Genomic DNA, 24,252 nt, shown 5'->3' with positions numbered 1-24,252 from the left:
CATTGATTACCAAAAAGCTTTTGATAGTGCACCCCACTCATGGTTACTACAAATGTTGGAAATATACAAAGTAGATCCTAAATTGATACAGTTCCTAAACATAGTAATGAAAAATTGGAAAACCACACTTAATATCGAAACAAATTCAAATAATATCACATCACATCCAATACAGATTAAGCGTGGAATATACCAAGGACACTCATTAAGTCCTTTCTGGTTCTATCTTGCTCTGAACCCACTAGCCAACATGCTAAATAATACAAGTTATGGATATAATATTACTGGAACACACCAACGCAAAATCACACATTTACTATACTTGGATGATCTAAAACTACCGGCAGCAACAAATCAACTACTCAACCAATTACTAAAGATAACAGAAGTATTCAGCAATGATATAAATATGGCTTTTGGAACAGACAAATATAAGAAAAATGGCATAGTCAAGGGATAACACACTAAACATGAAGATTACAAGTTGGATAACCACAGCGACTGCATAGAAGCGATGGGAAAAACAGATGCCTATAAATATCTAGGATACAGACAAGAAATAGGAATAGATAATACAAATTTTAAAGAAGAACTAAAAGAAACATATAGACAAAGACTAACAAAAATACTGAAAACAGAACTGACAGCAAGAAAGAAGACAAAAGCTATAAATACTTTTGCTATACCAGTACTGACCAACTCATTTGGAGTAGTGAAATGGAGTAACACAGACCTAGAAGCACTCAATACACCTACACGATCAAAACGCCACAAATATAGAATACATCACATACATTCAGCAACAGAAAGATTTACATTAAGCAGAAAGGGAGGAGGAAGCGGATTTATCGATATAAAAAAACTACATTATGGACAGGTAGACAATTTAAGAAAATTCTTTATAGAATGGGCAGAAACAAGCAAAATACACAAAGCAATCACTCATATAAATACATCGGCTCCACCATGGCAATTTCATAACCACTTCTACAACCCTTTAGATTACATAACATCAACAGATACGAATAAAGTAAATTGGAAAAAGAACACACTACATGGCAAGCACCCGTATCATCTAACACAGCCACACGATGATCGAGACATATCCAACACATGGCTAAGAAAAGGCAATACATACAGTGAGATGGAAGGATTCATGATTGCAATACAGGATCAAACAATAAACACCAGATATTACAGCAAGCATATTATTAAAGATCCCAATACCACAACAGATAAATGCAGACTTTTCAATCAACAAACAGAAACTGTAGATCACATCACAAGCGGATGTACAATACTAGCAAATACAGAATACACCAGAAGACATGACAATGTAGCAAAAATAATACATCAACAACTTGCCATACAACATAAACTAATACAACAACACGTTCCCACATACAAGTATGCACCACAAAATGTACTGGAGAATGATGAATACAAATTATACTGGAACAGAACCATTATAACAGATAAAACAACACCACATAACAAACCTGACATCATACTCACCAATAAAAAGAAGAAATTAACACACCCAATTGAAATATCCATACCCAATACAACAAATATACAGAAGAAAACAGGAAAACAAATTGAAAAATACATCCAACTGGCCGAGGAAGTCAAGAACATATTGTATCAGGATAAATTTGACATTATACCAATTATACAGTCAACTACAGGAATCATACCACCCAATATCCACCAGCACATCAACGCAATACAGCTACATCCAAACATATATATATAACTACAGAATATGTAATTATTGATACATGTTCAATTATCCGAAAGTTTCTAAAAGCAGTGTAACATATACCGTACAGTTAAAAGAAAGTCACGCTTGATTAAGGTCCGCGTCACTTTCCATTTTTTAACCAGACATAATGTCTGAGAAATGAAAGAAATAATACTGTGTAGGCCCTAAAACAGTGTAATAGCAATTTCAAAGTTGTTGTTGTGTTGTGCTGTCAATTAGTTTGTTTATTGCTGCTGGCTGATTAACGAACCAATTTCTGGTTTATTATGAGAACTGCCTTCAACTTACACATGGAATTTTCAAGAGATATTTAAAACATATAAGATATATTTGTCTCGATCTTACTGTCATAATTGCATGGTGTGAAGTAGAAAGTACGAGTATGTGTGTCGTGCTCAATTATGTGAGGAAGATGTTCATACATTCGTTTCACTCGCTGTTACGTCCACCACATCGCTTCACGCGCTAATGTCATTTCTGAAATTAAAATGTATCTATTGGTAGCTTATGCAATCTGTGTTATACTACACTCTTTTTTTCCAGTCATCAGTCTTCTGATTGGTTTCCGACCCGTTACGAATTCCTCTCCACTGGCAACCTCTTCATCTCAGAGTAGCACTCGCAACCTACGTCCTCAATTATTTGCGGGATGAAACTTCCTGGCAGATTAAAACTGTGTGCCCGACCGAGACTCGAACTTGGGACCTTTGCCTTTCACGGGCAAGTGCTCTACCAACTGAGCTACCGAAGCACGACTCACGTCCGGTACTCACAGCCTTACTTCTGCCAGTATCCGTCTCCTACCTTCCAAACTTTACAGAAGCTCTTCTGCGAAACTTGCAGAACTAGCACTCCTGAAAGAAAGGATATTGCGGAGACATGGCTTAGCCACAGCCTGGGGGATGTTTCCAGAATGAGATTTTCACTCTGCAGCGGAGTGTGCGCTGATATGAAACTTCCTGGCAGATTAAAACTGTGTGCCTGACCGAGACTCGAACTCGGGACCTTTGCCTTTCGCGGGCAAGTGCTCTACCAACTGAGCTACCGAAGCACGACTCACGTCCGGTACTCACAGCCTTACTTCTGCCAGTATCCGTCTCCTACCTTCCAAACTTTACAGAAGCTCTTCTGCGAAACTTGCAGAACTAGCACTCCTGAAAGAAAGGATATTGCGGAGACATGGCTTAGCCACAGCCTGGGGGATGTTTCCAGAATGAGATTTTCACTCTGCAGCGGAGTGTGCGCTGATATGAAACTTCCTGGCAGATTAAAACTGTGTGCCCGACCGAGACTCGAACTCGGGACCTTTGCCTTTCGCGGGCAAGTGCTCTACCAACTGAGCTACCGAAGCACGACTCACGTCCGGTACTCACAGCCTTACTTCTGCCAGTATCGCGGAAGAGCTTCTGTAAAGTTTGGAAGGTAGGAGACGGATACTGGCAGAAGTAAGGCTGTGAGTATCGGACGTGAGTCGTGCTTCGGTAGCTCAGTTGGTAGAGCACTTGCCAGCGAAAGGCAAAGGTCCCGAGTTCGAGTCTCGGTCGGGCACACAGTTTTAATCTGCCAGGAAGTTTCATATCAGCGCACACTCCGCTGCAGAGTGAAAATCTCATTCTGGAAACATCCCCCAGGCTGTGGCTAAGCCATGTCTCCGCAATATCCTTTCTTTCAGGAGTGCTAGTTCTGCAAGTTTCGCAGAAGAGCTTCTGTAAAGTTTGGAAGGTAGGAGACGGATACTGGCAGAAGTAAGGCTGTGAGTACCGGACGTGAGTCGTGCTTCGGTAGCTCAGTTGGTAGAGCACTTGCCCGCGAAAGGCAAAGGTCCCGAGTTCGAGTCTCGGTCGGGCACACAGTTTTAATCTGCCAGGAAGTTTCATATCAGCGCACACTCCGCTGCAGAGTGAAAATCTCATTCTATTTGCGGGATGTTTTCCAATCTCTGTCTTCCTCTACAGTTTTCGCCCTTACAACTCCCTCAAATACCATGGAAGTTATTCCCTTATGTCTTAACATATGTCCTCTGATCTTGTGCCGTCTCCTTATCAGTGTTTTCCACATATTCCAGCCGCGCCGGGTAGCCACGCGTTCTAGACGCCCTACCACGGTTCGCGCGGCTCCCCCATCGGAGGTTCGAGTCCTCCCTTGGGCATGTGTGTGTGTGTGTTGTCCTTAGCATAACTTATTTAAGTTAGATTAAGTAGTGTCTAAGTCTAGAGACCGATGACGTCAGCAGTTTGGTTCCATAGGAACATACCACAAATTTCCAAATTTTTTCCACATATTCCTTTCCTCGCTGATTCTGTGCAGAACATCTTCATTCTTTACCTTATCATTCGATCAAATTTGCAACATTCTTCTGTAGAACCACATCTCAAACACTTCGATTCTCTTCGGTTCCGATTTTCCTTAGTCAATGTTTCACTGCCATACAGTGCTGGGCTCCAAACGTATATTCTCAGTAATTTCTTCTTCATATTAAGGCCTATTTTAAATACTAGTAAACTTTTCTTGGGCAGGAATGCTCTACTTGCCAGTGATAGTCTGCTATTGATGTCCTGCTTCCTCCGTCTGTCACTGGTTATTTTGCTGCCTAGGTAGCAGAATTCTGTAACTTCATCTAGTTCGCAAACATCAATCATGATGTTGAGATTCTCGCTGTTCTCATTTCAGTTACTTCTCATTACTTTCGTCTTTCCTAGATTTACTCTCAGTCGATATTCTGTCCTCATTATACTGTTCATTTCATTCAGCAGATTATGTAATTCTTCATACTTTTACTCAGGACAGCAATCTCATCAGCGAATCTTACCATTAATATCGTTTCACTTTGAATCTTAATTCCGCTCCTGAACATTTCTTTTATTCCATCATAGCTTCTTGGATTTACAGATTGAACAGTAGGGGGGAAAGAATTCATCCCAGTCTTACACCCTTTTTAATCCTAGCTCTTCGTTCATGGTCGCCCATTCTTATTTCCCTCTTTTCTCTTGTACATATTGTATATTACATGTGTCTCCCTATAGTTTACCCCTATTTTTCTCAGTATTTCGAACATCTTGCGCCATTTTACATGTCGAATGTTTTTGCAAGTCAACTAATTCTATGAACGTGTCTTGATTTTTCTTTAGTCTTTTTTCCATTATCAAGCACAACGTCAAAGCTGCATCGTTGGTGCCTTTACCTATTTCTGAAACCAAACTGGTCGTCATCTAACACATCCTCAATTTTCTTTTCCATTCCTCTGTATATTATTCTCCTCAGCAACTTGGATGCATGAGCTGTTAAGCTGATTGTCCGATAATAATTGCACTTGTCAGCTCTTGCAGTCTTTGGAATTGTGTGGATGATATTTTTCCCGAAGTCAGATGGTATGTCGCCAGACTAATACATTATACACACGAATATAAATAGTCCCTTATTGCCACTTCCCCTAGTGATTTTAGAAATTCTGATGGAATGTGATCAATCCCTTCTGCCTTACTTGACCTTAAGTCCTCCAAAGCTCTCTTAAATTCTCATTCTAATACTGGATCCCCTATCTCCTCTAAATCGACTCCTGTTTCTTCTTCTATCACATCAGCCAGATCTTTCCCCCCCAACGAGGCCTTGAATGTAGATTTAAACGTATCCCCTCCCTTCTGTGCATTTAACAGTGAAATTCCCGTTCCACTCTTAATGTCACTGCCTTTGCTTTTAATTTCACAGAAGGTCTTTTTGACTTTCACATATGCTCAATCAGTCCTTCCGACATTCATTTCTTTTTCGATTTCTTCGCATTTTTCATGCAGCCATTTTGCTTTATCTTCCCTGCACTTCCGATTTCATTCTTCAGCAGCTTGTATTTCCGTGTTCCTGAATTTTCCTAGACATTTTTGTACTGACGTATTTCTTGTGTTACCCATGATTTCTTCGCAGTTACCTTCTTTGAACTTATGTTTTTCTTTCCAACTTCTGTGATTGCCCTATTTAGAGATGTCCATTATTTTCAACTGTACTACCTACTGAGCTATTCCTCATTGCTGTTATCTACAGCTGTAGAGAACTTCAAGCGTGTCTTTTCATTTCTTAGTACGTCCGTATCCAGCTTCTTTGCATTTTTATCCTTCCTGGTCAATCTCTTAACCTTCTACCTACTCTTCATGAGTACTAAATTGTGATCTAAGCCTATATCTGCTCCTGGGAAGCCTTACAATCTAGTATCTGATTTCGGAATCTCTGCCCGACCATGATGCAATCTAACTGAAATCTTCGTGTGTCACCTGGTCTTTTCCAAGTATATCTCCTCCTCATGTGTTTCCTGTACAGAGTATTCGCTATACTCGGTGAAATTTGTTACATAACTAAATTAATCTTTCTCCTCTCTCATTACTTTTCCCAAGCCCATATTCTCCTGTAACCTTTTCTTCCAATCCTACAACTGCATTCCAGTCCCCCACGACTATTAGATTTTCATCTCCCTTTATATACTGTGTTACTCTTTCAATGCCTTCATATTTCATCTCTGCCTCTTCATCTTCAGCTTGCGACGTCGTAAAGTATACCTTAATTTTTGTTGTCGGTGTTGGTTTGATGTCGACTGTGATCAGAACAACCCTATAACTGAACTGTTCACAGTAACCCAAACTCTGCTCTGCCCCCCTATTCACAACGATCTTAATCCCGTTATACAAGCCGGCATTTGGGGCCGAACGGTTCTAGGCGCTTCAGTCCGGAACCGCGTTGCTGCTACGGTCGCAGGTTCTAATCCTGCCTCGGGCATGGATGAGTGTGATGTCCTTAGGTTAGTTAGGTTTAAGAAGTTCAAAGTCTAGAGGACTGATGACCTTAGATGTTAAGTCCCCTAGTGCTCAGAGCTATTTGAACCATTTTGAACCGTTATACAATTTTCTGTTGCTGTTAATATTAACCTATACTCATCCGACCAGAAGTCCTTCTGTTCTTTCTATTTCAATTCACTGACATCTACTACATCTAGCTTGAGCATTTTCATTTCCTTTATGGTTTTTCTAGCTTCCCTACTACGTTCAAGCGCCTGCCATTCTACGCCCCGACTCGTAAGGCGGTATCCTTCCACTGATTATTCAATCTTTTTCTCATGGTAACCTCCCCCTTGGCAGTCACCTCCCGGAGATCCGAATGGGAAACTATCCGGAATCTTTAGCCAATGCAGAAATCATCATGACACTTTTTCAATTACGGGCCACATGTCCCGAGGATAGACGTTATGCGTCTTTAATGCAGTGGTTTCCATTGTCTTCTGTATCCTCATGCCATCGACCATTCATAACTACTCAAAATTTAGACTCTGGCGGGTTTCGAACCGGGGACTAATGAAAGACTCTGCCCCTAGACCACGAGTCTGAGTAACACTCTGCCGAAATAATAAAAAACCATTATCATCCTTTAAATATAATGTAGTTTCGTGGCCTAAACACATTTGAACGTTTTGTTTCTACCCCTCAGAAAATACATTTTATTCCCCTACGTGGGTATTTACCCCCAGGATTGTGAAGAGCTGCTAGCATGAGTTTCTTAGAAGTAGATACCTTAGGGGTTGTGAAGCAACTCAAATCGCTTGATACGAGCAAGTCTTCAGCTCCGGATTGTATACCGATTAGGTTCCTTTCAGATTACGCTGATACTATAGCTTCCTACTTAGTAATCATACACAACCGCTCGCTCACCGATAGATCTGTACCTGCATATTGGAAAATTGCGCAGGTCGCACCAGTGTTTAAGAAGGGTAGTAAGAGTAATCCATCGAACTACAGACCTATATCATTGACGTCGGTTTGCAGTAGGGTTTTGGAGCATATACTGTATTCAAACATTATGAATCACCTCGAAGGGAACGATCTATTGACACATCGCTCTTGTCCAACGCAGCTAGCTCTTTCTTCGCACGAAGTAATGGCTGCTATCGACAGGGGATCTCAAGTTTATTCCGTATTTCTAGATTTCCGGAAAACTTTTGACACCGTTCCTCACAAGCGACTTTTAATCAAGCTGCGGACCTATAGGGTATCGTCTCAGTTGTGCGACTGGATTCGTGATTTCCTGTCAGGAAGCTAGCAGTTCGTAGTGACAGACGGCAAATCATCGAGTAAAACTGAAGTGATATCAGGTGTTCCCCAGGGAAGCGCCCTGGGACCTCTGCTGTTCCTGATCTATATAAATGACCTGGGTGACAATCTGAGCAGTTCTCTTAGGTTGTTCGCAGATGATGCTGTAATTTGCCGGCTAGTAAGGTCATCCGAAGACCTGTATCAGTTGCAAAGCGATTTAGAAAAGATTGCTGTATGGTGTGGCAGGTGGCAGTTGACGCTAAATAACGAAAAGTGTGAGGTGATCAACATGAGTTCCAAAAGAAATCCGTTGGAATTCGATTACTCGATAAATAGTAGAATTCTGAAGGCTGTCAATTCAATTAAGTACCAGGGTGTAAAAATTACGAACAACTTCAGTTAAAAAGACCACATAGATAATATGGTGGGGAAGGCGAGCCAAAGGTTGCGTTTCATTGGCAGGACACTTAGAATATGCAACAAGTCCACTAAAGAGGCAGCTTACACTACACTCGTTCGTCCTCTGTCAGAATACTGCTGCACCGTGTGGGATCCTTACCAGGTGGGATTGACAGAGGACATCGAAAGGGTGCAAAAAAGGGCCGCTCGTTTTGTATTATCACGTAATAGGGGAGAGAGTAAGGCAGATAGACGTTTTTCTTCGCGGTGTGATCTATTTGCGAAATTTGTCACCAACTTTCTCTTCCGAATGCGAAAATATTCCGTTGAGGCCAACCTACATAGGTAGGAATGATCATCAAAATAAAATAAGAGAAATCAGAGCTCGAACAGAAAGGTTTAGGTGTTGGTTTTTCCCGCGCGCTGTTCGGGAGTAGAATGGTAGGGAGATAGTATTATTGTGGATCGATGAACCCTCTGGAATGCACTTAAATGTGGATTGCAGAGTAATCATGTAGATGTAGATGTAGACTGAGTGCTGTGATTCGCCCGCCTCAGAGCTTTGTTGGTTTTAGTACTCCGCGGAGTGGTGCACTGACGTGTGTTTGGCAGCGACCGAAATACAGAAGCAAGAGCCTATGTGTAGTCTTACTTCAGTCTGTGTGTGTGTAGTCGGTAAAAGACATTAAAACACAATTTTAAAATATCATATCACACGTACTGAAGGTTTTTACCTGACTAAAAGTGAAGAAACTAGGATTAAAGTAAATTCTGCGCAAATTCATGAAATGGCAAGAAAACCTTGTGGTGACATCTCGTTGAGTCGGGTGTACTGCGGGAGGTCAGCGTTATCCTGACACAATATTTCGACGTCTTACCTCGGCGCCTTCATCAGGGTGCTTCAGACTGACCTCCTGTCGTTCAGTCACAGGAAGCACCTGATGAAGACGCCGAGGTACGACGTCAAAATATTGTGTCAGGAAAACGCAGACCACCCGCAGTACACCCGACTCAACGAGATGTCACAAAATCGCCGGGTATGTCTAAGAAAGAAACCTCGTAATAGTTCTAAATTGAATGTATACCATATAACAGTGCAGTAACATCTGCAGAATCTCTAAATGTGAAAATCTGTTTCAGTTCTCCAAGAAAGGGGTATAAATGAAATTTGAAATCTACAAAATTTGAGCATTTTTGCAAAAATTTAGTTCTTAGAAGTGTACTAAGATACTACGACACAGAAGGGTATCCGACAGCTGGAAAAATTGTGGGTGGTCTCGACGAATAAATAATTACGGACTGAGAACCACAAAGGCCCAAAGCAGACCGTCATCGATTTTGAGACTGTAGCATGCTCCTGCATCTCTGTTCGTCTTATGGTGAACCAATTTTACCTTTATCTCCACTCTGTATCTATGAACATTAACGAAAAGCTGTCTCACCAATTTCCCGGAAATTCATTTTTGTAAGGACACAAAGCACAAAGTACAATTTTGTTGCTCAGTGATTCTCAATTGGTATCTTGGATCGACAACATAATTTAGTGTCTACATCATGTACGTAGTAGTAAAACATTATAAATTGAGATGTATCGCCGGCCGGAGTGGCCAAGCGGTTCTAGACGCTACAGTCTGGAACCGCGCGACAGCTACGGTGGCAGTTTCGATTCGTGCCTCGGACATGGATGTGTGTGATGTCCTTAGGTTATTTACCTTTAAGTAGTTCTAAATTCTGTGGGACTGACGACCGTAGAAGTTAAGTCCCATAATGCTCAGAGTCATTTTTTTGCAGATGTATCGGCTGTTTTGTTTGAACCACAAGTCCACAGATGTGTTTAATGAAAATGACGATAAAGAGGACATGAAGTGTTGGAGTATGTCATAATTATGTATTGGGTAAATTAAGTATCTGTTCTTTATTTTGTGATTCTTGTTTCACATTAATTATATACTTCACAATTGTCAACAGCCATTATTGTCACTAACCTACATACGAAAATATGTCATAACATAAAGTGGCTACATTATTTTCTTCTAGGAAGTATAGGACATTGAGATTTGGTTAAAAAACAACTTAGACCTATGTGACTGGTGGTTTGCCTACAAATTTGATTTTCACAAACATCTGTTTTTCTTAGAACTTCGTTTCTGTGCTACGGGCCCCTATGGTTCTCAGTGCCTCAATTATTCTGGCTCTTTGTATTCCCCGCTCACTTGGCTTTTGATTCAGAAAGTGCAGTGGTGAACAAACATATTTAGTAGAATGCAGAGACATCGCAGAAACAAGAACGAAGTTTCTGGTACAATGCGCTTACTGCGTACTAGGACAGGCTTTCACAAAATCATACGCACTTATACGTTTTCCGCAACTTCAATGGAAGTAGTCACTGAAAGTACCTACAGCTACTTTTGTACAGTGTATATCGGCGATTTTGGTGGTGGGTGCAGTGTCGAAGGGTCAATAAGAGCTATAAATAAAATGTGTTTGGAAGATTGCGAATATTCTCGGTCGTATTAAAGTGAGCCGTCGGAACTAAAATCCTGGTGGCGGCATACAAGTACTTGCGCGTGTCGCGCACTGAGTCTCCTGCAAATGTGGTGCGTTCATACGTGACACGACGCAACAATGTCTCAGATGTTATCAAAATTAATTTTATAGTTTTGTTAACAACTTTCTAGCTGGAAGTTTCTACAAGGCTCAACAGAACGCCAATTGACGTTTTTCGTTACACAGGTGGAACAAGTTCACATCGTTTATAGTAGTTTATTTTTTTTATCTCGGAATACTTAAAAGATTCCACGATAATATGTATCATAAGCATTTATAAATTTTCAGAATGTTCATATACTATTTTCAGTCCATATATGTTAGTGATTCTGTTATATCAACAGTTTTAAGTAAAAAATTATTTTTCTTCAAAATTGTACATTACTTTTTATTTATTTAATTATTCATTCGTAGCAGCTGGCAAGAATTTTGTTTTGGACTGTGCTCATCCATTTTCTAGGCTAAAAACAGAGATGTCTAATTTTTTTTCGAATTTTTACTTCCATTTGAAATGACCACTAACCAGCAGTGCTGTAAGTCGGTGAGGTGACCGTGAGGTATTTATTTTCATTACGGCCGCAAGAAATGGGACTTTTATTTCACTTATTGTTGAGCAACACTGTGTAAACTGTTACTGATTTTCTTGTATTATTACAGTTAAGAACAGAAATACCATTATGTAAAGTAAATTCATGATGATGCTGCTGATCCGTATGATAGAGGTTATGTGTTAAAGGGACACAGCTACAAAGTCAACACTCTCAACATTCAATATTATGAATGTACGAGGGTCACTCCAAAAGAAATGCACACTACTTCTGCAAAAATACAGTTTTCATTCTGCATGTGTGATAGTTTTACAGTGTGTAGATACATCCTTCCCGCTTGTTTTAAAACTTAGTTCAGCCTGTTCCCGTGAGTGGCGCCGTCACAGCATGTCTTCAAGTTGGTTGCTATACTTGACGTTCGTCAGAAGCAACGTGCTGTCAGAGAACTCCTGTGCTGTGAAAACGAGACAGTGGGAAACATCCACAAGAGCATTAAAAATGTGTATGGAGATGCTGCTGTCGATCGTAGTACATTTAGTCGGTGGGCAAGCAGGTTACGTGATGAAAGTGGGCACGGCAATATTGAGGATTGTCCTCGCAGCGGCAGGCCTCGTACTACACACACTCCAGACAGTATGCAGAGAGTTAACAAATTGGTGACTGCTGACAGACCCATCACAGTGAACGAATTGTCACGCTACGCTGGGATAAAGGAAGAAAGTGTTTGCAGAATACTGAAAGTGTTGGCGTTAGAAAAGGTTTGTTCCAGGTGGGTTTCCAGGATGTTGACAGTGGCTCACAAAGAAACAAGAAAAACAGTATGCAGCGAATTTTTGGAACAGTACGAGAATGGTAGAGATGAATTTCTTGGATGAATTGTGACAGGTGATGAAGCATGGCCCCATCGTTTTTCACCAGAGAAGAAGAGGCAATCAGTGGAGTGGCAACATGCTAATTCACCCAAGAAAAAAAATTCAAAACCACACCTTCTGCTGGAAAATTTATGGCTACGGTGTTTTTCGATTCCGAAGGACTCTTGCTTGTGGAGATCATGCCAAGTGAAACCACCATAAATTCTGATTAATATGTGACGACGCTGAAGAAACTTCAAGCTCGACAGAGTCGTGTTCGACCACTTCGGCAAAAGCAGGATGTTTTGCTGTTGCACGACAATGCACGGCCCACATGTCAGTCAAACAACCATGGAAGCGATCACAAAACTCGGATGGACAACACTGTGAAAGTAGGCTGTTTAGGTTTTTATGTTGGTAACGCCATGTAGCGCTCTGTATGAAAATCACTGACTGTGATGTGTGCACCCCGTGGGTGGTTTGCATTGTTGAAATTCTCTATTGTAGTGTTGGGCAGTTGGATGTGAACAGCGCGTAGTGTTGCGCAGTTGGAGGTAAGCCGCCAGCAGTGATGGATGGGGGGAGAGAAATGGCAGAATTTTGAGAGCGGACGATCTGGACGTGTGTCCACCAGAAAAACTAAATTTGTAATATTGGATATCATGAACTGATATATATGTGATGACTTTGGAACATTATTAAGGTAAATACATTGTTTGTTGTCTGTCAAAATCTTTCATTTGCTAACTATGCCTTCAATAGTTAGAATCTTTTATTTAACTGGCAGTATTGGCGCTCGCTGTATCGCAGTAGTTCGAGTAACGAAGATTTTTGTGAGGTAAGTGATTCATGGAAGGTATAGGTTATTGCTAGTCAGGGCCATTCTTTGTTAGGGATTTTTGAAAGTCAGATTGCGTTGCGCTAAAAATATTGTGTGTCAGTTTAGTGTTGATCAGAATAGGTAAAGAGCGAAATGTCTGAGTACGTTCAGTTCTGCTCAGCTGTTTGAAAATCAAATAATGTAAGAGGTTTATCAGCACAGTCATTCATAAATTTTTCTAAGGGGACATTTCAGCTGAAACACCCGCCTTACAGTCCTGACAAGGCTACATGTGACTACCATCTCTTTGGGAAACTGAAAGACTCTCTTCGTGGAACAAGGTTTGAAGATGATGACGCCCTTGTACACGCTGCCAAACAGTGGCTCCAACAGGTTGGTCCAGATTTTACCGTACGTGTATACAGACGCTGGTTCCAAGATGGAGTAAGGCAGTTGAGATGGATGGAAATTATGTGGAGAAATTAAAATATTGTTCCTAAAGGATGTATCTACACACTGTAAAACTTTCAAACATGTAGAATAAAAGATGTGCATTTCTTTTGGAGTGATTCTCGTATTATGTCGTCTGCTTCAAACTCACAGAAGGGAAGATTTTCAGAAACGAAGTCAATAAATACCATACATTCATCAAAACAGAAGTAGAATGAGGGTTAGAATTTTGATATTAGCGTGCCATAGTAGCAATAGAAGCACGCGATTCTGCCACAATAAGATCCTGTGCGATTTAAAAGGCCTGTCTGAATTGGGCCCCTCCGTTATTGGTTTCCACACTGCGCCTCTGCGCAGAGCAAATCAAACGCCGGGTAGCTTCTCAAAACGCCCGAGGGTGAACTTTTATTGGAGATTATACGTCTCCCGCCCGGCCACCTCGACTTCCTCTCGCGAGCGAGGGGGCTGCCACTGGCAGAAGCGTGCATCGCCCGTGAGTTGTGACGCCAATTTCAAGCGCATGAATCTCCCGCTGACCCATTCAGAATCGCAGCCGGGGAAGTAGCGCGCCATGGCCCCGCCAGCGGCTCCGCTCAGGGCAACGGCAGGGTGGGCAGTTCCCGGGACCCCAGGTGCCGAGTGCACCTCGGGCGCTACACAGCCCGCCGCTCGCTACCTGCTGCCACGCACCCCAGGGCTGCCAACCCGGCGGCGCTGCTCCCTCTCACCTCCTCACTTGCCTCCTCCTCTCACTTCCCTCTCCTTTCCAGTATCAGCTGCAGCCCGAAAAAAATGCAAGCTCCTCTTCTGTTTGTTCATTCCATGTCTGCAGACATTTTCGACGCTAGAATGAAATTTTCACTCTACAGCGGAGTGTGCGCTGATATGAAACTTTCTGGCAGATTGAAACTGTGTGCCGGATAGTTTTGTCCATTGCATAGTTGCAAATTTGCATCGTTTTGTCCATAATTTCATTGAAGATACATTAATTCTAATAACAGCAATGGAAAGAGGAGGTAGAATCTTATAAAAATGATACACCATTCATAATTATACCATAAATAGTGTACCTTTACTATCATGAGAATAAACAGTTCGTACTATTACAAACACAAATCGTAATTATTTACACTTTGATTTGAGGGAAAACCATGACATCTAAAAATTATTATTGTTATATATGTTTACAGTGTGATATTTTAGCACGAACCTAATGGTGCAAAAACCATTTTAATCAAAACTTATTTAGCCAAAGTTGTTTAAAAGGACTGACGATCACATGAGTTCCTTATGTGACGTCAATGTGCACACATTTCGTGGGTGGGGTGGCGGTAGTTGGTGAAGGGCCCTGGTCTTGTGCACTTTCTGACTGAGTATTTATAAGGTAGGCGGCCTCGTTCCTTACGCTTACTCAGGACGAGAAGGTGGGACGATTTGAAGGAGGTAGCATCTGTGTTAGTACAAGTGTCCGTACAGCTGCTTTCATTGGGTGTTTGCAGTATTTCACGCCCCATGAGACTTAGAAATATTATGGCTCTCTTTGGACTGTGATTATTTTGTACACTGGTCCACTTAGTATCTACAGAGTTGTTGGGACTTTGTGTAAAATTTTCAACTGTTCCTTGTTTAGGAATGGAAGTCGTTATGACGATGAGCCAAGTAACTAGTTTTACTGATTTTATTAAATTTAAGGTGACTGAACCTCAGGAAGAAGAAGTCTCCCCCTAGACTAACAGAGAGAGCCAGTGATTTACAAGATTTAAAAAGCGTCGAAACTGAAACTACCTGGCACATTAAAACTGTGTGCCTTTCGCGGGCAAATGCTCTACCAACTTTTTTCTTTTTTTTTGTTTTTTTCTTTTTTTTTTATTTTTTATTTTTTTACATTTTCTGTGATTTTTGAAACCTCTTTATTAAAATGGAACTTAAAAAAACAAACAAGTGCCACCGCCACTTTTCAACCTATAACAAAAAAAATCTGATCCACTTCAGGCGTTGGCTCCTGCCTAAACCTACCCCAGAGAGCGATCTATATACCAGGGCAAATATAGGAAATCAAGGTTAGGGCTATCCTTACAAACAAAACAAAACCGTCCTTTTTCTGAATTTTATTTTTATTTTTATTGTTGTTATGTTATTATTATTTATTGTTTTTGTTTAGTTTTGTTGTGTAATTGATCAGAGGCCTTCTGCGCCCCGCTGATAATATGTTGAGTCACGTCTTCTCGAAATTGATGTGTTCTGTTCAATTGTTCAGAAATGTTCATTGGTTCAAACAGGAAACGTTCTTCTCTCTTGGCTTAACACATTCCAGCTGCGAGGCGGGTCGTGGAAAGCACTCCCAAGGAAGTTCGAGAAAAATTGTCTGTCTTTTGGGTGACGGACAGCGACATAGTGACGGTCATTGAGATATGTCCAAAAATCGAGTACAGAGTCTACAGTTTGTCCAAATAGGTAGTGAAGGGCATGTCCGCGAATACAATTCACAGCATTGGTCTTTGTCCGAGGAAAATATTTACGATCCGGAAATGATAATGAAAGGGGAGTAATCCGATCCGGAATGCCCCACGTTAGAAAAGCGACAATAAGACGAATCAAGTGCCAAACCTCCGCCGCCGGTCCGCAAACAAACCGATGTTCATCATTGTCTGGCACTCCACACGTGGAACAGAGAGGTGATTGGGCGAGGTGGATACGATGAAGGCGAGATTGATTGATTTGCTTACCATCGACAGTTAGGTACCAGACAGATTGAACATTCGTGTCAAGGTAACTGGCGAAAACCGCGCGCCATACATGACGCCAGTCAACCTGGAGGAACTTTTGTTCAATGGGGTTAGGTGGACGACCTAATTGGAGGACATTTTATAATGCCTTTGTCTTGAGTAAAAGCTGTCTTGGTAAGGTGAGGCGTAGATAACTGAGTTCAAGAAAGAAGTATCGTATATAATGGAACTGGGCCGGAACGTCCTAGATCATCACTGGGGCTGACAGTGAGACCGGCGTATATTCCGACAGGAGGAGACCAGTGAGGCTCGTTGGACATCGTGTCCATACCGTCATCTGGGAGCTGACAAATAGGACGCGAGCTCTATCCGGCACGTGAAACAGACCTACCCCACCTCGTTCACGGGGAAGAGTAAGGCTTGCATAGTTAACTTTGAACAACAGCCCAGAGCTGACGAAAGATGCCATCTCTGCCAACATGCGACGTGCCACAGTAAGCGTGAAAGGTAGAACTTGTGCTACATGGGGAACTCGGGATGCGATATATATATTGACAAATCGAGCTCGTTGGAGAAGATATAGGGATCGAAGGCGATGGTCCATAAGACCTGCTCTGATCATTAAAAGGAGGCGTCGGCAGTTGATGGCGGCTGAACGCCGGAGATCAGATGAAAAGTCTATTCCCAAACAGAGAATGGTATCAACGGTGGTGAGAGGTGTGACACACTCCACAGGGAGTCCCGTGCCAATGAACATAACTTGTGACTTACGTACGTTTAAAGAGCTACCCGACGCCTCACCATAAGTCGCTACCCACGTCAAAACAGCTCGAACCTCGTCGTCATTACGTAAACAGATGACTACATCGTCAGCATAGGCCGTGCAGCAGAATCGGTATCGATCTATGGACAACCCTACCAAACGTTGTCTGAGTCCACATTGCAAAGATTCCAAGGAAAAGGCGTACAAAATCGCTGATAGAGGCAACCTTGACGTACGGATCTACCTATTTTTATCGGAGGAGTGAGTCTGCCATTGTACATAATCCTGGAAGAGGCACCCCGCAGAAGGCGCATCACTACCGTGATAACGGCGACTGGGAAACCCATATGGTGGAGAACGGCCGTAAGGAACGAATGGTCAACCCTATCAAAAGCTTGACTAAAGTCCAAAGACGCAAGTGCCCCAGAGAGGCGTTGTGCCTGGGTAACAGCGATCATATCCCTGTAGCGGCATAAAGCTGTGCGGATATTATTATCCCCTTCCAAAGATGCTTGGTCTGGCGACACAACATATCGGGCAATGTTTTTAAGTCGTGCCGCCAAAAGGCAAGTGAAGGTTTTCATATCACTGTTAAGGAGGGTGAGGGGCCGATAATCACTGATATTGTTGCCAGGAATAATAATTCCTTCCATGAAAGCGTCCGGCACAGGTACTTCGGAGGCATGAGTTCCCGACAGATGGAGGTGAAGGTGGACTCTAACAAATCACGGAAGGTGCGATAAAATTCGAGGGGAAGACCGTCGAGTCCTGGGGAGCGACTGATGGTTCCTGCTTGGATCGCATCGCGGACTTCATCATCAGTCACCTCTGACACCAAGTCAATCGCCGCATCTCTTGGGAGACCACCGACGTTGAGCTGTGAGACTTCCTTGATCAACTCTGGTGAATGTGTAATTGCGGCGTAGAGCTGCTGGTAGTGGGCGTGAAGCACATTCCCTATTGCAGATTGGGTTACGTAGCGACGCCCTTCTTGGTCTGTTAGGACGGGAATAAATTTTCAGCGACGATGTTGGCGTTCTTGGATGATATGGTACATAGATGAAAGTTCATGAGGCATGCGATCAGCAGTACGAGATCGTACTATCTCTCCTTCCAAATGCCTTCGCATAAGATTGGAGATTTGGGCCTTAGCATGGTTCATCCTTGTATGGCGCTCAGGGGAGGCTGGCATTGTGGAGCATTCTCGTAGGATCCTGTAGTGCTCTTCCTCCAGGCGAAAACATCTTTGCCACACCGGATCAAAGTTTTTCGAACACTGGATCCACCAGGATATGGTAGACGGATACGTGGAAGGTGTCTATTACTTGTGATCCAAGTGTCTTCTATTATAAGTCGACAGTCAGGTGAATTAAGAAGTGTCGTGTTCAGTTTCCATAAACCACGTCCGTGCCATACTGCCTGTCTTGTGAGAACAACGTCACAGAAGTAAGCCTCATGATCTGAGAAAGCAACAGGCCAGATTTCAGCCTGTCGTGTGTGTTGAATTAGGAATCGCGAGATGTAGATGCGATCCAGTCGGCTAGAGGAGTGCGCAGTGTAGTACGTAAAGCCCAAACGATCACCGTGAACATGTCTCCACGTGTCGACAAATTGTAGCCGCGTCACGACTGTTTCCAGAGCTGCGCATGGTGAGTGACGTAGCAATTGATCCTGAGGTCGCTGGGTGCAGTTGACGTCTCTACCCATGACCCAGTCATCGTGTGGTCCCATCAAAAGGGGTGAAACTTCATCTGCGAAGAAGGCATTGCGTTCACAACGGTAGGTCGTGCCCGACGGCGCATAAATGTTGACGATGCGTACACCAAAGAGAATAAAGGCTATACCTCTGCCGTTGGGAAGGTATAGGACTTCATCGGCAGGAAGACCTTCTAGTAAGATGATGGCAACACCACTACCGGTGTCCGAAGCGGGAGAAAGATGCGGCGTGAAGCTATGTGGTGGTGAAAAATCGGCGACATGCACTTCCTGAAAAAGCGCAATATCAATGTCCGCATCATAAATCACATCGCGGAGCAGCGCTAGTTTGTGGAGCGCACGAATGGTCGCGAGGTTAATCGTTGCGACACAATAATGCTGGTGTTGGAGTCCCACAGGCACAGGTGCGGCTGCTTCTTCAGGAGCGAGAGGTCGTCGATCTTGCCGGTCCGCTGAAGAGGTTGCTATTGTGGAGAGTTTGCGGGCGCGGGCGCAACCGATAAGGGCGCCCCATCATCAGCACCGTCCACCCCAGTCCCTTCGATCTCCACGTCGTCTGCCCAGGAGACTGATACTGCGGTAGGGTACCGACTGTGTACATCATCCATGTGGAGAGGAGACGTAGTTTTCGGCTCAGCATATAGACTTTCTTCGACGTCGACTTGTGGGGGCGACGGCGCCAGTAAGGAGGGGTGATCGTTGCCAGTGGTCGCCTGTGGCGGGTCGTTCGCATCAGACTTTTGGACATCATAGAGCGGTTTGTCGTCCATATTCGGTTCTGCATCTCTGGCATCCATCCGTAGAATGGATTCATCAGGGGGTGTACGGCTACGGTTCTTTCTCTTTCGTGTCGACCCTTGTTTTCGAACAGGTCGTTCCGAGTCTGATTGCGGGTGGCTTTCGTCTGACTCCGGACCAGTCTGAAGGAAAGCAGAAGTAGGTACCACTCCCGGATCAACGTCCATCTCAGTAGCATTTTCAGTCACAGTGCTGCGATGATGTGGCAGGTCAGGATCTTGCGTCTGTGGCACCTCAGAAGGAATCTCAGTGGCGGTTGCATCTGCCTGATCAGACGACGTCAACAGAGCAGGAAGACCCTGTGTAGAGGTGCTACCTTCCTGGGCAACCTTGGCATATGTGACAGGGATCTGAGTGATCACCGCTGGGGACGCTTCCTCGCCGACCGGCGTCTCGATCAGGCGGCGTCGCATGCAGGCGGATCTGACGTGGCCTTCTTGTCCACAACCCACACATGTTCGGTGTTGGCCGTCGTACATGACAATGGCTCGCACACCGCCAATAGTCAGGTACGATGGTATATGTTTTTTCAGTTCAATTTTGACCTGACGCACACCATTAAGGACATGGTAGGTCGTGAAGGTTTGCCATTTTTCCTCTACGTAACCGATGACGTTACCATATGGTTGTAACGCAGAGACAACTACGTCCTTCGGCACTTCAAATGGTAGTTCAAACGCCCTAATCGTGCATTGATCGTACTCTGCGAGTTCTACATCTACATCTACATCCATACTCCGCAAGCCACCTGACGGTGTGTGGCGGAGGGTACCCTGAGTACCTCTATCGGTTCTCCCTTCTATTCCAGTCTCGTATTGTACGTGGAAAGAAGGATTGTCGGTATGCTTCTGTGTGGGCTCTAATCTCTCTGATTTTATCCTCATGGTCTCTTCGCGAGATATACGTAGGAGGGAGCAATATACTGCTTGATTCTTCGGTGAAGGATGTTCTCAAAACTTTAATAAAAGCCCGTACCGAGCTACTGAGCGTCTCTCCTGCAGAGTCTTCCACTGGAGTTTATCTATCATCTCCGTAACGCTTTCGCAATTACTAAATGATCCTGTAACGAAGCACCGACGTGACCATCAGAGTATTTGAACTTAAGTCCATTGGTATGGTGGCGAATAACATCTTCACACAGCTCGGTGTTTGTCATTTTAATATGAACGACACTACTCGTGATCGAAAAATGGATTCCGATAACGTGGTTAGGATCTAAACGAACTTCTTCACGTAGGAACATTTCAACTTCAAGTGCACGAGGTCGCGCATGTTCAGCTGGGAAGGCAACTTTAAGGGTTGCACGGCGGTAAGCTCTCGACATGTTGTTCACGGTGGACGGACACCAGCCTTAAAGCTACGACGCGGAAGTAAACAAACCTGCAGCGGAGCACGTGGCCGGCGCGCGGGGCCGTCCACACGCTGCCACGGCTGAGAGCCGACTCTGACCAACTGAACTATCCAAGCTGGACTCGCGCCCCTTCCTCACAGCTTTACTTCTGCCAGTAACTCGTCTCCTACCTTCCAAACTTCACAGAAGGTCTCCTGCGAACCTTGCAGAACTAGCACTCCTGGAAGAAAGGATATTGCGGAGAGACGGCTCAGCCACAGCCTGGGGGATGTTTCCAGAATGAGATTTTCACTCTGCAGCGGAGTGTGCGCTGATATGGTAGAGCAGTTGCCCGCGAAAGGCAAAGGTCCCGAGTTCGAGTATCGGTCCGACACACAATTTTAATCTGCCAGGAAGTTTCATATCAGCGCACACTCCGCTGCAGAGTGAAAATCTCATTCTGGAAACATCCCCCTGCTGTGGCTAAGCCATGTCTCTGCAATATCGTTTCTTTCTGGAGTGCTAGCTCTGCAAGGTTCGCAGGAGAGCTTCTGTGAAGTTTGGAAAGTAGGAGACGAGGTACTGGCGGATTAAAGCTGTGAGGACGGGGAATGAGTCGTGCTTGGGTAGCTCAGTTTGTAGAACACTTGCCCGCGAAAGGCAAAGGTCCCGAGTTCGAGTCCTGGTCCGGCACACAGTTTTAATCTGCCAGGAAGTTTCATATTCGCCCACATTCCGCTGTAGAGTGAAAATTTCATTCTAGAAACAACCCCCAGGCTGTGGCTAAGCCGTGTCTCCGCAATATTCTTTCTTCCAGGAGTGCTAGTCCCGCAAGGTTCGCAGGAGAGCTTCTGTGAAGTTTGGAAAGTAGGAGACGAGGTACTGGCGGATTAAAGGTGTGAGGACGGGGAATGAGTCGTGCTTGGGTAGCTCAGTTTGTAGAACACTTGCCCGCGAAAGGCAAAGGTCCCGAGTTCGAGTCCTGGTCCGGCACACAGTTTTAATCTACCAGGAAGTTTCATATTCGCCCACATTCCGCTGTAGAGTGAAAATTTCATTCTAGAAACAGCCCCCAGGTTGTGGCTAAGCCGTGTCTCCGCAATATTCTTTCTTCCAGGAGTGCTAGTCCTGCAAGGTTCGCAGGAGAGCTTCTCTGAAGTTTGGAAGTTAGAAGACGAGGTACTGGCGGAATTAAAGCTGTGAGGACGGGGAATGAGTCGTGCTTGGGTAGCTCAGTTTGTAGAACACTTGCCAGCGAAAGGCAGAAGTCCCGAATTCGGTCCGGCACACAGTTTTAATTTGTCAGGACGCTTTTTAAACCTTGTAAATCACTGACTCTCTCTGTTAGTCCTCTTCTTCCTAAGGTTCAGTCACCTAAAATTTAATAAAATCGGTAAAAAAATTACTGGATTACTGGAAACTAATCAGCATTCTAATCTATACTAGGTTAAGGATATGTGACGTTACAAAATCAGTCACCCAAACTGGTGATGAAAAAGTTTTAGTAAAATAGTTAATTGTCCCATTGATCTCTCACTAAACTTTTGACTGGTGATCAGCATAAGTTCTATCTATCTATCTACACTCCTGGAAATTGAAATAAGAACACAGTGAATTCATTGTGCCAGGAAGGGGAAACTTTATTGACACATTCCTGGGGTCAGATACATCACATGATCACACTGACAGAACCACAGGCACATAGACAAAGGCAACACAGCATGCACAATGTCGGCACTAGTACAGTGTATATCCACCTTTCGCAGCAATGCAGGCTGCTATTCTCCATGGAGACGATCGTAGAGATGCTGGATGTAGTCCTGTGGAACGGCTTGCCATGCCATTTCCACCTGGCACCTCAGTTGGACCAGCGTTCGTGCTGGACGTACAGACCGCGTGAGACGACGCTTCATCCAGTCCCAAACATGCTCAATGGGGGGCAGATCCGGAGATCTTGCTGGCCAGGGTAGTTGACTTACACCTTCTAGAGCACGTTGGGTGGCATGGCATACATGCGGACGTGCGTTGTCCTGTTGGAACAGCAAATTCCCTTGCCGGTCTAGGAATGGTAGAACGATGGGTTCGATGACGGTTTGGATGTACCGTGCACTATTCAGTGTCCCCTCGACGAACACAAGAGGTGTACGGCCAGTGTAGGAGATCGCTCCCCACACCATGATGCCGGCTGTTGGCCCTGTGTGCCTCGGTCGTATGCAGTCCTGATTGTGGCGCTCACCTGCACGGCGCCAAACACGCATACGACCATCATTGGCACCAAGGCAGAAGCGACTCTCATCGATGAAGACGACACGTCTCCATTCGTCCCTCCATTCACGCCTGTCGCGACACCACTGGAGGCGGGCTGCACGATGTTGGGGCGTGAGCGGAAGACGGCCTAACGGTGTGCGGGACCGTAGCCCAGCTTCATGGAGACGGTTGCGGATGGTCCTCGCCGATACCCCAGGAGCAACAGTGTCCCTAATTTGCTGGGAAGTGGCGGTGCGGTCCCCTACGGCACTGCGTAGGATCCTACGGTCTTGGCGTGCATCCGTGCGTCGCTGCGGTCCGGTCCCAGGTCGACGGGCACGTGCACCTTCCGCCGACCACTGGCGACAACATCGATGCACTGTGGAGACCTCACGCCCCACGTGTTGAGCAATTCGGCGGTACGTCCACCCGGCCTCCCGCATGCCCACTATACGCCCTCGCTCAAAGTCCGTCAACTGCACATACGGTTCACGTCCACGTTGTCGCGGCATGTTACCAGTGTTAAAGACTGCGATGGAGCTCCGTATGCCACGGCAAACTGACCGACACTGACGGCGGCGGTGCACAAATGCTGCGCAGCTAGCGCCATTCGACGGCCAACACCGCGGTTCCTGGTGTGTCCGCTGTGCCGTGCGTGTGATCATTGCTTGTACAGCCCTCTCGCAGTGTCCGGAGCAAGTATGGTGGGTCTGACACACCGGTGTCAATGTGTTCTTTTTTCCATTTCCAGGAGTGTATATCCGAATCCTGCTCCAGCTACTGCCGGGTCTGGCTGCTGACGAGTTCTCTCCATTTGGCTCGGTCCTCCCACCACTTTTCTTCCTCCACTTGCTGCCAGGTCACACATCTCTTTTCAAAAGATATTCTCACTCCCATTTCCCACCTTGTTCTTGGGCGCCCTCGAGGTCTTTTCCCATCCATCTTTAGTTCTTCCATAATTTTGGGGAGTCCCTGCCCATGCATCTTCTTAACATGCCCATACTATCTTAATCTTTTTCTTTCAATTTCTTCTCTCATACTTTCTTGTTTGAGGTCCTTTCTAATCTCTACATTCCTTACTCTGTCCATTCTTGTTTTTCCATTAACTGCTCTTAGAAATTTCATTTCCCCTGCTTGCAGTCTGCTCTAGTCCCTTTCTGTCATTGTCCATGTTTCTCCACCATAGGTGACAATAGGGATGTAATAATTCTTATACATAAGGAGTTT

This window comes from Schistocerca gregaria, chromosome 6, assembly GCF_023897955.1.
Source record: "Schistocerca gregaria isolate iqSchGreg1 chromosome 6, iqSchGreg1.2, whole genome shotgun sequence".
Lineage (NCBI taxonomy): Eukaryota > Metazoa > Arthropoda > Insecta > Orthoptera > Acrididae > Schistocerca > Schistocerca gregaria.
Note: the sequence above shows the minus strand (reverse complement) of the source record.